At 40.9% G+C, this 17,272-nt stretch overlaps 1 protein-coding gene across 2 annotated transcripts in view; it reads right to left on the bottom strand.

Annotated features, from left to right (window-relative positions):
- Positions 1–17,272, bottom strand: part of mcf2l2 (MCF.2 cell line derived transforming sequence-like 2) — a 286,969-nt gene that overhangs the window by 199,277 nt on the left and 70,420 nt on the right. The gene's annotated exons all lie outside the window — the stretch shown is intronic.

The raw sequence follows: 17,272 nt of genomic DNA, 5'->3' as shown, positions 1-17,272 counted from the left end.
TAAACTTCACTATTTTAATTTTATTTTGTTGTCCCTTCAACTTTATTATCGAAGCATGCATGGCGTATGGCAGAGATAAACTCATAAACATCGGAGAAGGAAGCCCGTGGACTGGATTAGGTTTGGCGGACATCAGAGATGAGGACTCGAGTTTGAGACTCAGACTCGAGTCGCACTTAAGTCGCACACACAGTTACTTCAGACTTCACTTGAGACTCGTCCTCAAACATACCTGCAAACTAGACGCTTTTCAGCGAAAATCGCCGTTTTGAATGGGAAAATGTCATCCACGTGAATCGTTTAGATCCGAAGGGTTTTTATTTTGGGGGGGGGTACAATTTCCCATAAACGGGAGTTTCAAAAACCTACTGTGGTCTTCTTCACAATAAAACACCTTTGGTGATACGTCACGGCGAGTCATTTGGCCAATCACAATCACTGACATTAGTTTTGAGGTAAGTGCTGTTATCTGCCAACAATATAATTGTTTTCTCTAACGTTGTTGTTAACATGTTTAACATTAACGTTATAATGGAAAGCAAGCTTGTCGGCTAGTCGGCTTGTCAGCTAACGTAAGATCAGCAAATTGTGTTGTTAGCCTACAATGTTAGTTCAATGTGAAGGATTTTGGCAAGGCTATCTCCTCCACTGCATTAGTATTGTTATCTGATTTTTTTATGTATATAGACCCGACGGACGTTAGAGGCAACTGATGTGTCACCTTTTTCAGCCCTTCTGAGTTTGCAGGTATGCTCAAAAGACTTCAGACTCGACTCGGACTCGAGATGCAAGATTCGTGAACAACCTTTATTTTTAGTAAACGTCTGATGAGCTGAATGTTTTCCCCTCCCTGCTTAACCTGGCTATAACCTACCTACGTAACATGTTATATGTAATATATCTGCTGCACACAGTTAAACGTGAGAGAGGACTACAAACCAGCAGCTGCTGTGCCTTCATCAGATGCTTTAAAAACGTTATACAACAAGGCCCAAACAAAAATAACATTGAATGCAAAATATGTGGTATCAAGATAAAAGATTCTGGCTCTACCACATCTAATTTTATTAGGCACTTATGTTAAGCTCAGCATCGGCCACCTAGCTTGCTTCTTGCTTTAGTTACGACCTACGGGAGGTTAACCCCGACTGTCGTTCTAGATGTTATGAAAAGATGAATGAGCATTTGTTTGTTTGCCAAACTTGTGATAGCAGATTTATGAAATCATTACGTCCCGCTGGCTGCAATGCTTTGAATTCCTTACATATAGCTATGCAGTGTTCTAAGCAGCCTGGATGGAACGCAGCAGGTGATATTATAACCACGAGAGACTTGAGACTTGACTTGGACTCCAGCTCAGAGACTTGAGACTTAACTTGGACCCTAGCTCAAAGACTTGAGACTTGACATGGACTCTAGCTCAGAGACTTGAGACTTGCCTCGGACTCTAGCTCAAAGACTTGAGACCTGACTTGGACTCTAGCTCAGAAACTTGAGACTTGGACTCTAGCTCAAAGACTTGTGAGCATCTCTGGCTGACATTGAGAATATCAGTGCCCACGGCATCTTTCGACCACACAGCCAACCAAGCGCCTGGCTCCTGGATCAAGCTGCTGCACCTGACGGGCGAACTGCATTCCACACCGACAGAGCGCAGGACTCCGGTGGGATGAGGGGACGCGGACTCTTTATGTTATTTAACGTTACATTGGCAATGCTTGGTGCTCAAATTCAAGTTGTTAAGATGTCAATTTTTTAATATTAAGATGCTAGCCACATCTCCCGAAATACTACTACAACTGCATTTCATTGTGCAACAATGACGATAAATTAAACTTCAGCCTGATTTGACAGGTGTATTTTGAAATGAATAATAATCTGAATAATATTTGTCATAGAAAGGGTTTTGGGGCATTCAGACATTAGTGTGGCTTTTACTGGAATAAAGGTCTATGCTAAATTCTAGTTTATATAGAAAAAGTGTAGCATTAGCTGGCATATTAGTAGTTTAGCTTCAATTTCAGCTTTTCGTTAAGCCTATCTGTCACTATTATGACTACAAACAGGTAAAAAAAGGGAAGGGAAGTGACAGATTAATCGCTTATCGTGAGTAAGAATGCCATATTTTATGTATCTCCGTCATTATTGCAAACACTTGAGTTCAGTCCAAAATAGCAGCGACTCGGCTCAGCGACTGCTCACAGATGTTGTCTTGGCGACCCAATGGAGTGTTGCCTCCTATTATTATAACCTCTTTGCTCACACATTCAATTAATTAGCTCAAGATGGAAAGTCTACCTAACATACTGCAGTAGGAGTTAAAAGTGTGTGACCCCATTTCCAACTGGCATTAACATCCATCCACATTTTTCAATTGATTTATGTGAAAGTAACAACTGATATTTACACACACTCCCACAACCAGCCTATTGGTAAACGGAAATGATGTAGGTTTTTCTTTGTATATAGAACGGGGAAGTGAGATCCGATCATAAGTGGTCACTGAGGACGCATCTGAAGACACATTCTACAGACAGGTGAAAACACATGCACCTAGATCTGTCCACTTGTGATCCGATCAGTCAGGAAAGATGTTAAAACCAGGTCAGAACAGCCTATGTGTGTCATGTGGTCTCACAAATCTCTTATTGGTGTTGCAAAGGCTTGCTAGGAAAGTGAGTGTGTTATATTGATCTGGTCCCAGCAAGGTAATTTCTATAAACAGATATCTACATATGAAGGCAGAATCTGTAGGCAACGGGACATGGGATTTTGATATTGGAATCATTGTGGTTTAATTTTGTAATCCGTTTGTATTCTGAGTAGTGTTGACCAAGTAGGGGTGCACTAGTAGCTTGTAGTTTCTTTTTAGTAACAGTTTTCTTTATTTGCAATGGTTTCTCAAAAGCATCATATGTCTTACAATTACAATCCACGTTAGTGTGCCCTTTTACTGACTAGTTAAACAATAAAAGGATGCAAAGGTAAGTCAGAGTTCAGAGTGTTGTGTATGTATGTGTGTATGTGTGGAGGAAGGAGAGAGAAAGAAGAAAGAGGATGAGTGAGGGGGTTTGTTGCAGTGGGGGCCTACTACACCGCAAAGTGTAGTAGTAGCCGGACAGGTCCAGTGATTCTTAAGGAGGAACGGCTCCAACGATCATTTAGGAAGGACAGCTTGCCATCACTTTTACCTGCATAATCCAGACAACAAAAGAAGAAACTCACAATGAAAAGGATGACCGATTTCACTAAATGGTGGTGCCCAAAAAAGCCACAAGTTTTTCTTGCACTTGGAGCAGGAAAGACCATGCATCACAGGGATTCCCACGGACATCAAAATCGCCGACAACAGCTTGAAATGCTTCTTGCAATGTATTTCACCACTGAATTTAAAAAACCTTATAACTCAAATTACCCTCAGTTTCCTCCCTTTCTAACTCGGTTTTCATCCTCCAAAGCGGCGCACTGCTTCTCTTTCTCTCCACACTCAAAACAGTAAGGAAAGTTCTCACTCTCTCCCAAGTGGTAACTTCTGGGCCTGAAAAGTAAAGCAAATGTGGAAGTGCCTTAAACCTGCAATCTATCTGATTTCCAGAAGGGGGTGACTCCACTGGCTTCAAAAAGAAGTATGTTTCTATAGAAGTCTATGGGGAAATGATCTTACTTCTCACTAGATTTATTACCTTAGTAAACTTACCTTGGCCTCACTCGCTAGTCTTTTTGTAGTCTATTTAAGTCTTACAGCATGGTGTTCATTTTATAAAATATGCTCCCATTTTTTTAAAATTGACGATAAAGCAGGGGATGCTTTAGGAGCGTGTCTTAGGAGCAATACTTATCAATGGCCCTGTGTACATTGAAATAGTTGTGAACTTATTTTTGGGTGTTGCCCATGTTTTCATCTTAAACCATGACCCTCTCACTGTGTTTTCACTTCATCAAAGTTTACTGGAACATTTTGGTCACCATTAATTTTCTTGTTCAGCGTTCAGCCAACCAAGCTAGGTAGCTAGCGCTAGCTGGTAACTTAGAAGAAAGCTTGCTGATTTTCAACCAGCTCTGCATACTGCTATGCATGCAAATGAACATCACCCTAAGGTCAGCATTTACACGCCGGAAAAACTCTGTTAGATGACTCGCGTAGGAGGGTTGAAGAGCTGCGACTTTTTTCTATTTAGCATTTAGCTTAGCACAGTGTGATTGAAACCATACACAACACTGGCTTAGATGTGTCATCTTCCCCACCTCCACCCTTTTGTCATATGGACACTTCTGGTTTCAAAATACCAATATGGCGACGACCAAAATGCAAACTCCCAGAGTCAAAGCGGCAGTCCACACACCAATGTGTAATGTCACTTGTTCATTTGGGGTCTGTAAAAATTCAGTGCCCATAAAGCTATTTTCCAAGCTGTAGCTTTTATATTTCACGGGACATGAGCATGGTTTCCATGGGACATATCACTCTGGCTGAGGAGAAAATGCTGCACCCGTTGTTTATTTGGTTGTCATGACTTCGAGACTGATTGACGTCCTGTCTCGGTTCCAGTTGCTCGCCCAAAAGGGAAGAGAGAGCAGATGACTATTCGTTTGAGTTCAGTGAAGCAGACATCTCTGCAGAGTTGTGTAATTGCAACATCATGACATTCATAAAATTTTGAAGTATCAGTGGAAATAATAAAGGATATATATATATATATATATATACACACACACATAGCAGTGGTGGAAAAACTACCACATCTACTGATAAGGCACAAACTCTTACAATATACACACGCATGTGGTGAAAGCAATAAACCAAGCCTGTGTTAAACTTCTGTAACTCTGAAGGCAAGTACTGCTGAGAGAGATTTTGAAAACAGTTGTAATTTTGGCTGTGAGAGGACTGAGAAAAGGAATAAGAAGCATCCCTGGAGAACCACACAGGCTAATTTTCCGCCGGTAACAACACATCTGGAAAGTCTAATGGGCACAAAGAGTGAATGCTTGGGTGACATGAGCAATGTTTTTGTCTAAACTTTAAGATTTTAACAATATTTTACAGAAAACGTCAATGAAGAAATAAGACTGGAAAAATAGTCCTTTATTCAACTCAAAAGTCACAAAATAAAAAAACAAGCACTGAAAGGTTTTGCCACAAACTCAAATGACTGGCTTCTCCCCTGTATAACTAACAGTTGCCGTTACTTATCCCATATGTAAAGAGGAGAGATAGTCTCTTCACTCAGAGAACCAACGTTACAACGTAACCAAGCCTTTTTGAGACCAGTTGTTTTGTACTTGAATTTGTCATTGTACAGTAGACAGAGAGAAATAAAGCTTAGTTTATTGTTTAACAGTGATGAACGGATGGGATCTCCGATGCTAATTTCTAGGTCAAAGTCAGAATCCGTCATGCTGGCTGCTGCTCTGCACTTGTGTACTGATATCGCGAGACACTTTTTACCTCAACGGGAAGTCTTGCCACGTTTAATCTCGTAGGACGAGATCTCGTCACACCTTTACTAATTAGCCAATCAACTTGCTAGCATTCTTGATTAGACAATGACATAGCAGCTTTCAAAGAGGCATGTGATGAGGATGATATTGAGGAGATGAAACAAGGGAGTTTGAACACTCACCTTAACAACACAACACACCGCTGCCCAGTCCCGACCCCAACCCCAAGAGTCAAGAAGCATGACCCGAAAAAGCAAAATAGCAGAATTAGCAATGAAAACATTTACAAAGCCATTCAAAAAGTTATCAAGATTTGACGAGCAAGATATGCTTCTCAAAAGTTTTGAACTTTACATAGAGGCCAACACACAAGTTTTGGTTCATCTATACAAGAAAAATTATGTAGCATACAAAAAAATGCAGAGGCCCATCATCATCCAGTTTGCACTGTGGACTGTCAGAAACAATGTCTGGAAGACATCAAAAGATGCGAGGGTCTACAAAGAACATAAAGGGAAAATTTGCCACCTTTGATGTGGATGTCCAATCAGTACTGATGGTATATGTAGTCGACTTAAACAAATTAATTCCTCAGTGTGTGCTATATAAAGCTCAACAGTGTGGTTCCAGAAGTGAAAATTCCATTCATTTTATCCAAAACAATTAGCCATAATGTCTAAACCATCCCAGGTAGACTACCACGAGATTGTGACACAATGGTTGATGATCTAGTCGAAGCCACAAGTCTGTATGAAATCAACCTTATTTTAAGAAAAACATATTTTATTCGCTATGTCATGAACGTCATAAGTGTGCTTACTGGTGAATGAGACATAAAGTAGTTTTGATGAATAAAATAACGGTCCTTTCTCAGCTCTGCTCTGAAGCAACAACGCAGCGGTGCTTGTGCACGAGGGCAGGGGGAGGGCTTAGACGGAGCCCTGATAAGATGGTCATTTCACATTTAGCTAGCTTTTCAACATTGGTGAATGGTAAATTTATATAGCGCTTTCCTACCTCATCAGACAAATTCATTCACCCATCCACACACACATTCATACACCAATAGTCGCGGCGCTGCCATGCAAAGTGCTGGTCTGCCATCGGGAGCAACTTGGGATGAGGTGTCTTGTTCAAGGACACTTCGACATGCGGACAGTAGGAGCTTGGGATCGAAACGTCACCCTTGTGGTTATAGGATGACCCGCTCTACCTCCTGAGCCACAGCCATTTAACATTACCAATCTCATCATATAACACACAAACGGGACAGAAACCAAATAAAATTCACCAAATCCACCTTAGAAAGTCTTTCCACTGTTCTAACAATCATCAATTCTGTTTTTTGTTAAAATAAATCCTTAATTCACATCGTAAAATGTGAAAATATGCCAGCTCCACACACTGTACATCCCCCGTGGTCTCTCTGTTGTCGCAGCTGTTTGTTAAGCAGCTGCCTTGTTAGGGCCGGCCCTAGGCATAGGCAGTATAGACGAATGCTAGGGGTGCCATCCATCCATAGGGGCGCAGCATCACCCTGGCACATCACGCCCAACGCTCTGACATAACTGATAGTGGGGGATCGGCAAGTTACAGTATCTGAAGTAGTGAGTGACACACTGACAGTCAACGTAAAACATAAATCGCTTAACATCAGTAGCCAAATATACTAACGCTGTCGCTTTATCATATCAAACAGACCAAAACACTCTGGGGCCCAAGGAACAAAGAGAACTAGAACTGCAAGCAGTTATGACGGGGCCCAAGCCACCTATGCCAGTCGCCCCCGACGCCCCGGGGAGTGTGCGTAAGCGGAACCCAAAGCCTGGTGGTGGGGAGGCAAACGTCAGTAAATATCGAGAGGTGTGAGCCGCAACGTCTGCGGTACATCGCCATTGCAAATGTAGTGGTTAACAGCTCATCTCCATGCATATACAGACTACCTTTAACAATTCTCTACAATAAACAAACTTCTTAATCCCCCTGACCACAGGGGACAGCAGAGAGAAATGAGAGAGTGACTGAGAGGGTGGAGAGGGGGAGGCAGGTTTGGTGGTTGAAGGAGCAGGGGAGGTGGTCAAGTAGTTGCAAATGGTGTCATAGGAGCCAATTTATGTTGTCCTCCGTGGGTGCTCACAGGCGCACGCCCTTTAAAAAAAAAAAAAAAAGTAGTCAAAAATTGTTTGCATTTCAGAACCTTAGGAAATGGACAGCGGCCGACACGAACACACACGCCTATTAACTTGATAACAAAGCCGTAAAGTAGGCTTTCAACTCACAAATACGGATAGGATTGGAGATGAAAAGTTCAACTGACACGTTACCGCGATCAGCTTCATGGGAAATTAAGAATCACTGCCACCGACATAACCAATCACACTATGACAGACTCTCCACTTAGCACCAACTGCAATGTTTAATTGTAAATGAATGTAGCCTACTGGCAGTCTGGCACACGTGGGTGCTCAGTATTTTCATCGGCGCCTATGAATGGTGTTGATTTTGGATTGAAAAAGTGGGAGAAAAGAGTTGCATTTGTCCACTGTGAAGGTTGTAGAAACTTTGTCAGGTGGGTTAAGAAGTTTGTTTATTGTAGAAAACCAGGGGAGCACGCGAAAGCAAAAACCAAAACGTAACGGTAGGAGGTAAACATCAGTAAATATTGAGTGTGAGCTGCAAGGTCTGTGGTACATTCCCATTGCAAATATGCCATTAACATTGATTGAGTAAAAGGGCCAAAACTCGTCTACATTGATTATAGCCGATGGCCGATCTTCGCCAAATTTGGTACAGAGCCTCAGAGCGCATGCCGAACGAGCACCACAAGTTTCGTTTTGATTGCATTTACTGTGACAAAGATATTGCAATTGCAATTTTCCCATTTAAATGCATTGAGTTATTGGCCAAAACAAATAAACGTTGCTTATAGCGCCCCCTAAAGGCCAATCTTCGCCAAATGTGGTACAGAGCATCATAGTGGGATGTTGAACAAGGATCTCAAGGTATTTGCTGATAACATTTAATTTGGCCGAGATATGATATGATATGTGTGTGGTAGCTAGCTAGGAAAATTTATTTGGTCGTCAAATGCGCATACTTTAATGTAGCAAAATTCTTTGAGTAACTGTTGGTCAGGTCCATCTGTAGATGCTACGTACCAGGTTTCGTGCAGATCGGTCACAAGGCCTAGGACTAGTTTGAAAAAGTTGGTTTTGCGCATTGCGCGATATTGCGAAAAATATTCTAAGCAGAAATGGGCGTGGCCTATATAATGTGATTCAGCTTGATTCAAGGAAGACGTGGATGTACAGCTTTCTAATGTGCGATGTGTAATGTGGGAGTTAAAGGGAAAAAAACATTATAGCGCCACCTAGTGGTCCACATGTGTAATTTTTGGTAGGTGTGGTCCATGACCCATTGTCCATCTACGCTGTAAATTTAAAGTTGTTCACATTAATGTAAGTGGTAAATCTAGACTTGGGTCCCATAGGCCACGCCCACTTTGACCCCTCAGTGCCCCACTCTAGGGTTAGCCTCAGGAGTGGCCCTAGATGGTACCCATAACATTTTGTAAAAATCGGATGAGCCGTTCATGAGATATAAACGTTTTGTACTTGTAGCGCCCCCTAGTGACCAATTTTCGTAAAACGCGTGGGGGCCCTCTAGAGGGTCATGGCAAACAAGAATCTAAATCTAAATCTGCTGAATAGCTGAATTGCTAAAGCTAATTTGGATGAATAGCTTAAATCCGTAAGAAGAAGTTGAAGTGGTGAGAGAGCAAAAGACAGCAAAAGAGAGAGAGAGAAAAACAGAGCAAAGAGAGAGAGAGTAAAAGAGAGCAAAAGAGAGAGAGCAAAAGAGCGCAAAAGAGAGAGCCTTCAGCTCTAATAAAGCCTGTCTTTGATCTTTAATTCCAACACATGCTGATGCTAATGAGTGAGAGACAGTGTGAGAGAACCCTTCAAACAAGCCTTAATAAATCCACAACAGTACATGCTACCGATACAGGGTACACCGTTAGAGACACACGGCCTTTGCGAACGTCTCGGTATATAATTTGTGTAGATAAAAATAAAAAATGACTCTGAAATCGCAGTTTCAAAATACTCACCGTTCGTGTTTGGCTCAACAAAGAATGAGCATAAATAACATTACACTGAATGAGAGATTTACCGACGGTCTTGTCGTTCTAAGGCAGATAATTCAAAAACTATAAATGCTACAGCTTACCTGGGCACATTAGTTGAATGTAGACAAAAATACCTACGTTTTGTTGTATAAATTGTGTATGACAAGTAAAAATTGTGGGTGTACAAGCAATATATAGAGAAGGGACAAAGATATTTTTTGTAAGGCTCTGTGCTCTGGCGATGACATCATCCACTCTAGCTCACGCAATACACACTCTGTTTAATCGATAAAATATCCTGAAATGATCACTAAACTTAAACAGCTTTTTCACAAAAACTGTAAAATATATCAAAACACTGAGCACACCCCGAATACCTGAATATTTTGTGAACAGTTTAAAGTTTGAATCACGTCTGTAAGTGAAAGAATGTAGGAAGAGATACATTTTGAAGCAGAAGAGGATTTGAAGGATTTGACGCATGCTGTCATTGACTTCAATGTTGTTAAAAAAAAGTGTTAAAAAGCTTAATATTTAAAAACGTATAAATAGTAGAAAAAAAGTTGAAGTCCCATCATTAGCTGAACATTTTAAAAGCTGAATGGTTTTAATAGCTGAACGTATGCAGAAGTTACAGAGAGCCAAAAAACGTACGGAAGAGGGAATAAAAACTAGAAAATCCATTTCCTGCAGAAAATGCGTGGAAATGCTGAATAGCTGAATTGCTAAAGCTAAACTAGATGAATAGCTTAAATCCGTAAGAAGAAGTTGAAGTAGTGAGAACAATTGAAAAAGTGGAAATCGGTTTAATAAGTATGAATTTCATTAAAAGTTGAATAACACCACTAATGTATAAAAGAATTTATTTTCTATCTGAAATTACGAATAGGTATGGAAGACTTACAAATGCTGTGAGAAACGATGAAAATGCAGAAATATGGAACAAATTGTTTGAAAAATCTCATATGCATTGAAAAACTTGGAAGTTGGAAGCTGAACTGCACATAAGTTAAGAGCTGAAATACATTTGTAGAAAAGCTGGAAGCTAAACTGTAATACTGTCAAAAGTGGAAGTTTCAATAAATTGACTAAAAAGACTTATCAGCCATATCCATTGCATACAACAAACAAGCAGAAAGAGAGAAAGCGAGACAGAGAGAAAGAGAGAGAAGAGAGGAAAGAGAGGAGAGGAGAGAAGAGTATGTACGTATGTGTGTGTGTGTGTGTGTGTGTGTGTGTGTGTGTGTGTGTGTGTTTGTGTGTACATGTGTGGCTACGTATGTACGTGTGTTCGGGTGTGTGTGTATGTTTCTTTGTGTGTGTGTGTGCCTCTGTGTGTGTGTGTGTGTGTGTGTGTGTGTGCCTCTGTGTGTGAGAAAAGGCAGACAATATATAATAATTTTTCTGTCTGTGGAAAAGTGTTGTGTCATGCTATAAAGATTATCACAACATTACATTACATGTCATTTAGTTTACACTTTTATCCAAAGCAACTTCCAATTGCTATATATGTATGGTAATACAGCTCAAAGTGGGATTCGTACCCGGGTCTCTCAAACCAAAGGCATGTGTCATAAAAGAAAATAGAAAAGGAAAAAAAAAAAACAGAAAAGAAAAAAAATTTAGGGATTTAGTGTTTTGCTTAAGGACACATTAGTTAATGTAGCACAGTGGGATTTGAACCGGGGTTTCCCACATCAAAGGTATGTGTCATTACTGTTGATTATAAAAAAGTTCAAACCATGCTTAATGTTATGAAAACAATGTCCCCTTGGTTTAAATATACATAATGTACTCAATTTGCATACTGGAGAAAGACTCATTGTCCTCACAGGAAAGGTAACTGTTGTCTTGGCATTTTGGGGAGCCATTCCTTACTGGGCCAGACTGATTAGAACAAAGAAAATGCATATCTCTGTAAACTTGAATAGAATTGGCACTACCTTTGTCTGCCATGACAGTAAACCTGAATTCAGAGGTGTGTCCTAAATCCTGGGAGAGATGTCATTTGAGGAACCACCCTCAGCTCCTTAGGATAAATTTGGAAACTTCACAATGATTGAGGACTGTTTGAATGTGTCTCCCGAAGGGGAGGCATGTTTGGCAGTCCACTGCTGGCAGTGTTTTATTGATGTATTGTTTTGTATTGTTTGGACTGCAAAATTGTGACCCCACAAGGAAGCATGCTTGCAGTCCACTGCTGGCAGTGTAACATTTGTTTTTGTCAACCAAAGCCTCTTCTTCTTTGGACCAAAGCCTCTTCTTCTTCAGAGATTTCAGTAACACGTAATTTCTCAACATTACCACTAGACTATGACCACCCAATACATGGTAGGTGCTCCTTCAGCTCTAATAAAGCCTTTCTTTGATCTGTCATTACCACACCTGCTGTTAATATGTCACCTGTGGCACGCTGCAGCTATTCAGAGACAGATTTTTTGAAAAAGTGGAAATCGTTTTAATAAGTATGAATTTCATTAAAAAGTTAAAAGCTTATGCTAAACTGAACAGTTGGGTTTAAAAGTTGAACTATTTTCTAACTGGTAATGACTCAAATGCAGAAATATGAAACAAATTGTATGAAAAATCTTAAAGCTCAAATGCATTGCACTGCACTGCTGAAACATCTGGAAAATTGTCAGAGTTGGAAGCTAAACTGCATTACCTAAATAAGTGAACAGCTAAAATACATTGTTAGAAAAGCTGGAAGCTGAACTGTAATACTGTCAAAGATGAAAGTTGAAATGAATTGCCTGAAAAGGCTGAAAGAAGAAATACTTTGTATTATTATCGAAAAAGCATCAATCTAGCTGAGATGAGATGTGAAATATATTGCGTGAAAAGAAGGGGGCTGAACAAGAGGAAAGAGAGGAAAGAGGAAAAAGGACAGAAGATGACAAATGCTGTGAGAAACAGATGAAAATGCAAAAATCTGTAGTATTCAAGTTGACTGTCTGTGAAAGTGTTGTCATGGATACTAACGACCAGTGACCAGTGTTTGTAAACATCCTTTGATCTCTGTGATGAGATTCCTTTAATCTGTAATCAGTTAACGACCAGAGCACCTGCTGTTAAACTGCCACTTGTGCCACACAGCAGCTATTCAAAGACACTGAGAGCAAGCTCTTAAATAAAGGCTCAGACTGCAAAAACGATAAGTGGTATGAGTCAAATGACGTAATTGTGACCTCCATAAGGCCTTTGTGAACGTATTGGTATACGATTTATGTGGATAAACTTAAAACTGTGATAGAGAGAGAGAGCAAGAGAGAGAGAGCAAGAGAGAGTAAGAGAGAGAGGGAGAGAGAGCAAAAGAGAGCAAGAGAGAGCAAATGAGAGAAAGAGCAAAAGAGAGCAAAAGAGAGAGAGAGCAAAAGAGAGCGAGAACAAAAGAGAGCAAAAGAGAGAGAGAGCAAAAGAGAGCAAAAGAGCCAAAAAAACAAGCAAAAAGTATAAGGTGTATCACATAACTGAACATTGCCTGAAACTAGACAAAAATACCTATGTTTTGATGTATAAATTGTTTATGACAAGTAAATATTGTGGGCGTGAGAACAATTTATAGAGAAGGGACATAGATAATTTTTTTAAGGCTCTGTGCGCTGGCTATGACATCATCCACTCTAGCTCGCGCAATACACACCCATTATAAACGCAAAGAAATCCTGAAATGATCACTAAACCTATACAGCTTTTTAACAAGAACTGTAAAAGATATCAAACTGAAAAGATATAGCCGGATAGCTGAATATTTTGTGAACATTTTAAAGTTTGTTTGGCGTCTGTAGGTGAAAGTATGAAGGAGCTGAACATTTTGGGAGCGGAAGAAGATTTGAAGGATTTGAAGCATGCTCTCATTGACTTCAATGTTAAAAAAAAAAGTGTTAAAAAGCTTAACATTTAAAAAAGTATGAATAGTAGAAAAAACGTTGAAGAAGTCTCATCATTAGCTGAAAGAGTTGAACATTTAAAAGTTGAATGGTTTTAATAGCTGAACGTATGGAGAAGTTACGGAGAGCCAAAAAACGTACGGAATAATAAATAATAAAGAACCGAATAACAATAGTGGGAATGCTGCTGAATCAGCATTCCCACTAATAAAGAACAGAATAACAATAGTTGGAATGCTGCTGAATCAGCATTCCCACTAATAACAAATATATACACTATTTGTAGTGCAAATAACGTAAGTGGCCTGATGTTTATACTTGTGCGCTGGTGTGTGCGTCGAGCCGGCATGTGTGTGTGTGTGTGTGTGTGTGTGTGTGTGTGTGTGTGTGTATGTGGGGAGTAGGTGATATATGGATGGAGTAGTGGATGTATGGTTTTTGAATGCCCGGTGTACGGTGTGGGAGTTAAAGGGCCAAACGCGTTTTTTCTGCTATAGCGCCACCTAGTGGTGGAAGTGGGTCAATTGTTGCACCTGAGGTCCTTGCGGAGTTTAGGACCAGTCCTGAAAATGGCGACCCCCCACCATGTACAGTTTAGGCTGTAGTCAGAGTTTTAAGCAGAGAAGAAAAATAATGAATAATCTTTAGAAAAACAATAGGGGTCCAAGCCCGAGTCTGGAAGAACCGGTGGTAGCAAGAGCTCCGCCGGTTCTTCCAGACTCGGGCTTGGACCCCTATAATAATCTTTAGAAAAACAATAGGGTTCCACAGTTCCGCTGGAGATGTGTACCGCATTGTCTTGCATACGCGGTTCCCATGCCCTCTCGGGCTTGGACCCCTAATAACAGAAGAATAGGAGCAACTGACAAGGGACTTGGACCTATTCTCTGGACTCTCTTATCTGGACTCTGTGACTCAACTTGGACTTGTGCACTGATGACTTGGACTTTGCCTCGGACTCGAGGATTTATGAAATCAGACTTAAACATTCATGAAATATGACTTGGAAGTTGGATGAAGTTTCTGACTACTTTTATGTGAAATAGGTCAATCAAATTTGATATAAGATATATATTTAATCTGTAACTGTTTCATGCGGTGGCAGGGCGTAAGTCCTCTACCTGCACAGGGAGCAGTGCAGACCTAGATATTTTAGCTTAGTGGCCAGTCCGGGGGTGAATATTGTGTTAAATGCTGAACTATAGTCCACAAATAGCAGTCTCACATAATTTACAGCCATTGTTCGTGAATTTTACACACAAGTGTTTGCCTTAATGTGTATTGTCTTTGTTAACTTCTGTGTTTACCAAAATGTCGACTATAATTCCAGAGTGGCCACAGCTGCATAAAGCTTTGGCCCTTTTTCTGGCGCAGCAAGGAAAATAGCAGGATCAGGGATCATCTTCAGTAGAACAGGATATGGCCAACAAGCCGCCATGACAGTCTGTCTTTGAATTTCTGGAGAAACAAGACCCACGTGACGCGTTCGTCCAATCAGCTGCCGGTTTTCATTTTTGGGCGACAATACAGATTAGCGCCACCTGCTGTTATGGAGACGTATTACGTCTCGTCACTTTTGTGTGTTCCGAGGCATTTTTTGACCAATTTGGGGAGACTGATCAGCCCAACTGCCTTTTCTGCCGACGTTTGGCCATCGGCTCTGTGTGTCTGGGCCTTTAAGTTCCAATAAGTTTAAGGGTGAAGGAGAAGTGACAGTGGAAGTGGCACTGTGAACAGGAAGATGTTGCTAGTAACTAAATACCATTAAAATGAGAGGTTGTTTCCATTATTGGAGTGGAATGGATGTGATGAGAGACAAGTGAGATAGAGAATGCTGACAGCACAGACCATTTTTTTCCAGCATTTTTGGCACCATATGGTACACAAGAGCAGAGTCTGTCTGTTGTAACATACAGTATAGACTAGGGGAGAATAGTATTACTTTTTGAAATAACATGTCACTACTTAATAATTTTATCATTTTAGACATTTGTGTGAAATGTTGTCATAATTAGCATAGGCATTCTTGAGTTATGGCCAAAAATGTGTCTTGTGAGGTTGAAGTGACCTTGACCTTTGACCACCAAAATCTAATCGGTTCATGTTGAGTCCAGGTAAACATTTGTGCCATATTTCAAAAGATTCACTCCAGGCATTCTGAGATAAAGCGTTTACAAGAATCGGGTGGACAGACATGAGGTCACTGTTGTAACTCGCTATCTATTCATTGATTCCAGGTCCATGCAGTAATTTCGGGAGCTTATTAGTTAGCTTAGTTTTATTATCCACCAGTCCAATGTGCGCATGCGTCACCCCTCCTTCAGTTAAGTTTCTTTCTTTTAATCATAAGCTGAGTACTACACGTGAGTAGGCGGGCACTACTTCCATTTGGTAACATCAAACAAAAAAGGGGACTTTACACGATGGATTATTTGTGCTTCTGTTTTGCCTTTTGTTATGTTTTCATTTGCATGATTTGCATGGTTTGTTTTGTTTGCAGTGTATTTAATTTCAAGGTTCAGTTTAGCTCATCCTTACGTTGTGTATTATAGATTTATGATTCCACCTTACCTTCTATTAACTCCTGATGTAATCTAGAGTTGTTTTCACCTTTTATGCCGCCAGTTGGAGACTCGAGGCAACGAATGGCGGGGACCTGGGCAACATACAACCAAGGCCACAAAGGAGCTGGCTTTGAACTGGACTGGACATTAATAGACAGTACTTTTAAAGGAGATTCTATCTATTTATCAGACTTTTAAATATGTGTTTTAATTCTGTGTTTTAGTTACAATAAATTAAGTTTGTTTTAAAAAGCCAAATCTCGGAGGATCACGTGACCGACAACCGCAATGGCTGCCCAGAGCTAAAGCTCCTCACCCACCTCTATATTTTCATTGAAAAAACAGGTCTATTCCTTCTTCGACGTCAATCGTTTTTATTTGTTAACACAGTGACTCAGTGGAATGCCAGCAGGAGCAAAAAAGCAGGTCTCGTTGCCGTTTACCCGGACACAGAGAGTTACCAACATGGCGGCGGCGGCTAACACGGCTACTGATGCTAACGCGGACCTACACATGGAAAACATGATGGCCAAGGTCTTGGAAAAACAACAAAATGGGCTTGAATCAGTGGTCCGAAACGCAGTGAGGGAAGCGTTAGCAGAAATTGATTCCTCGCTGCAACACATCAGGACAGAGCTTGAAAGACAGGGAGCTACGGTACGGGATCTGGTGCAACAACTGGACAAGACGCAGGGAAACAACAGGCAGATGAGAAACATGGTGACAGCCTGTGTTGATGACCAGAAGAAATTTGAGTTTAAGCTAGCCGAAATGGAGGACAGATCACGACACAACAATGTACGCATCACTGGACTAAAAGAGGGCAGCGAAAAAAATGACCCACTTGGGTTCCTGCAAAATCAGTTCCTCTCCTTACAAAACAGGGCTATCATCGAGATTGACAGAGCACACAGAATCAACGACAAGGGTACAACGACACATACTCTGATTTTCAGGTGTTTGAGATATCAGGACCGACAAGCAATCCTTCAGGGGGTGACACAAGAACAGCAGAAAAGTCCGATTTGTGATTCCGAAGCAACACTACGCTTTAAGCCTGACTAGTGTGCATTCACTGTCCAGCGGCACCAAGAATTTACAGGAGCACAGCGCAAGCTACATGCTAAAGGCGTCTCAAACTTCCTTATTTATCCGGCCACACTGAGAGTAACCCACGGAGGGAGAGTGCTCACCTTCACTACAGCCAAGGATGCGGACGTTTTCTGTCGGGAACTGGACGGGGAGGA

The sequence above is a fragment of the Sander lucioperca genome, chromosome 11 (assembly GCF_008315115.2).
Source record: "Sander lucioperca isolate FBNREF2018 chromosome 11, SLUC_FBN_1.2, whole genome shotgun sequence".
NCBI lineage: Eukaryota > Metazoa > Chordata > Actinopteri > Perciformes > Percidae > Sander > Sander lucioperca.
Note: the sequence above shows the minus strand (reverse complement) of the source record. Positions and strands in the feature narration are given on the sequence as shown.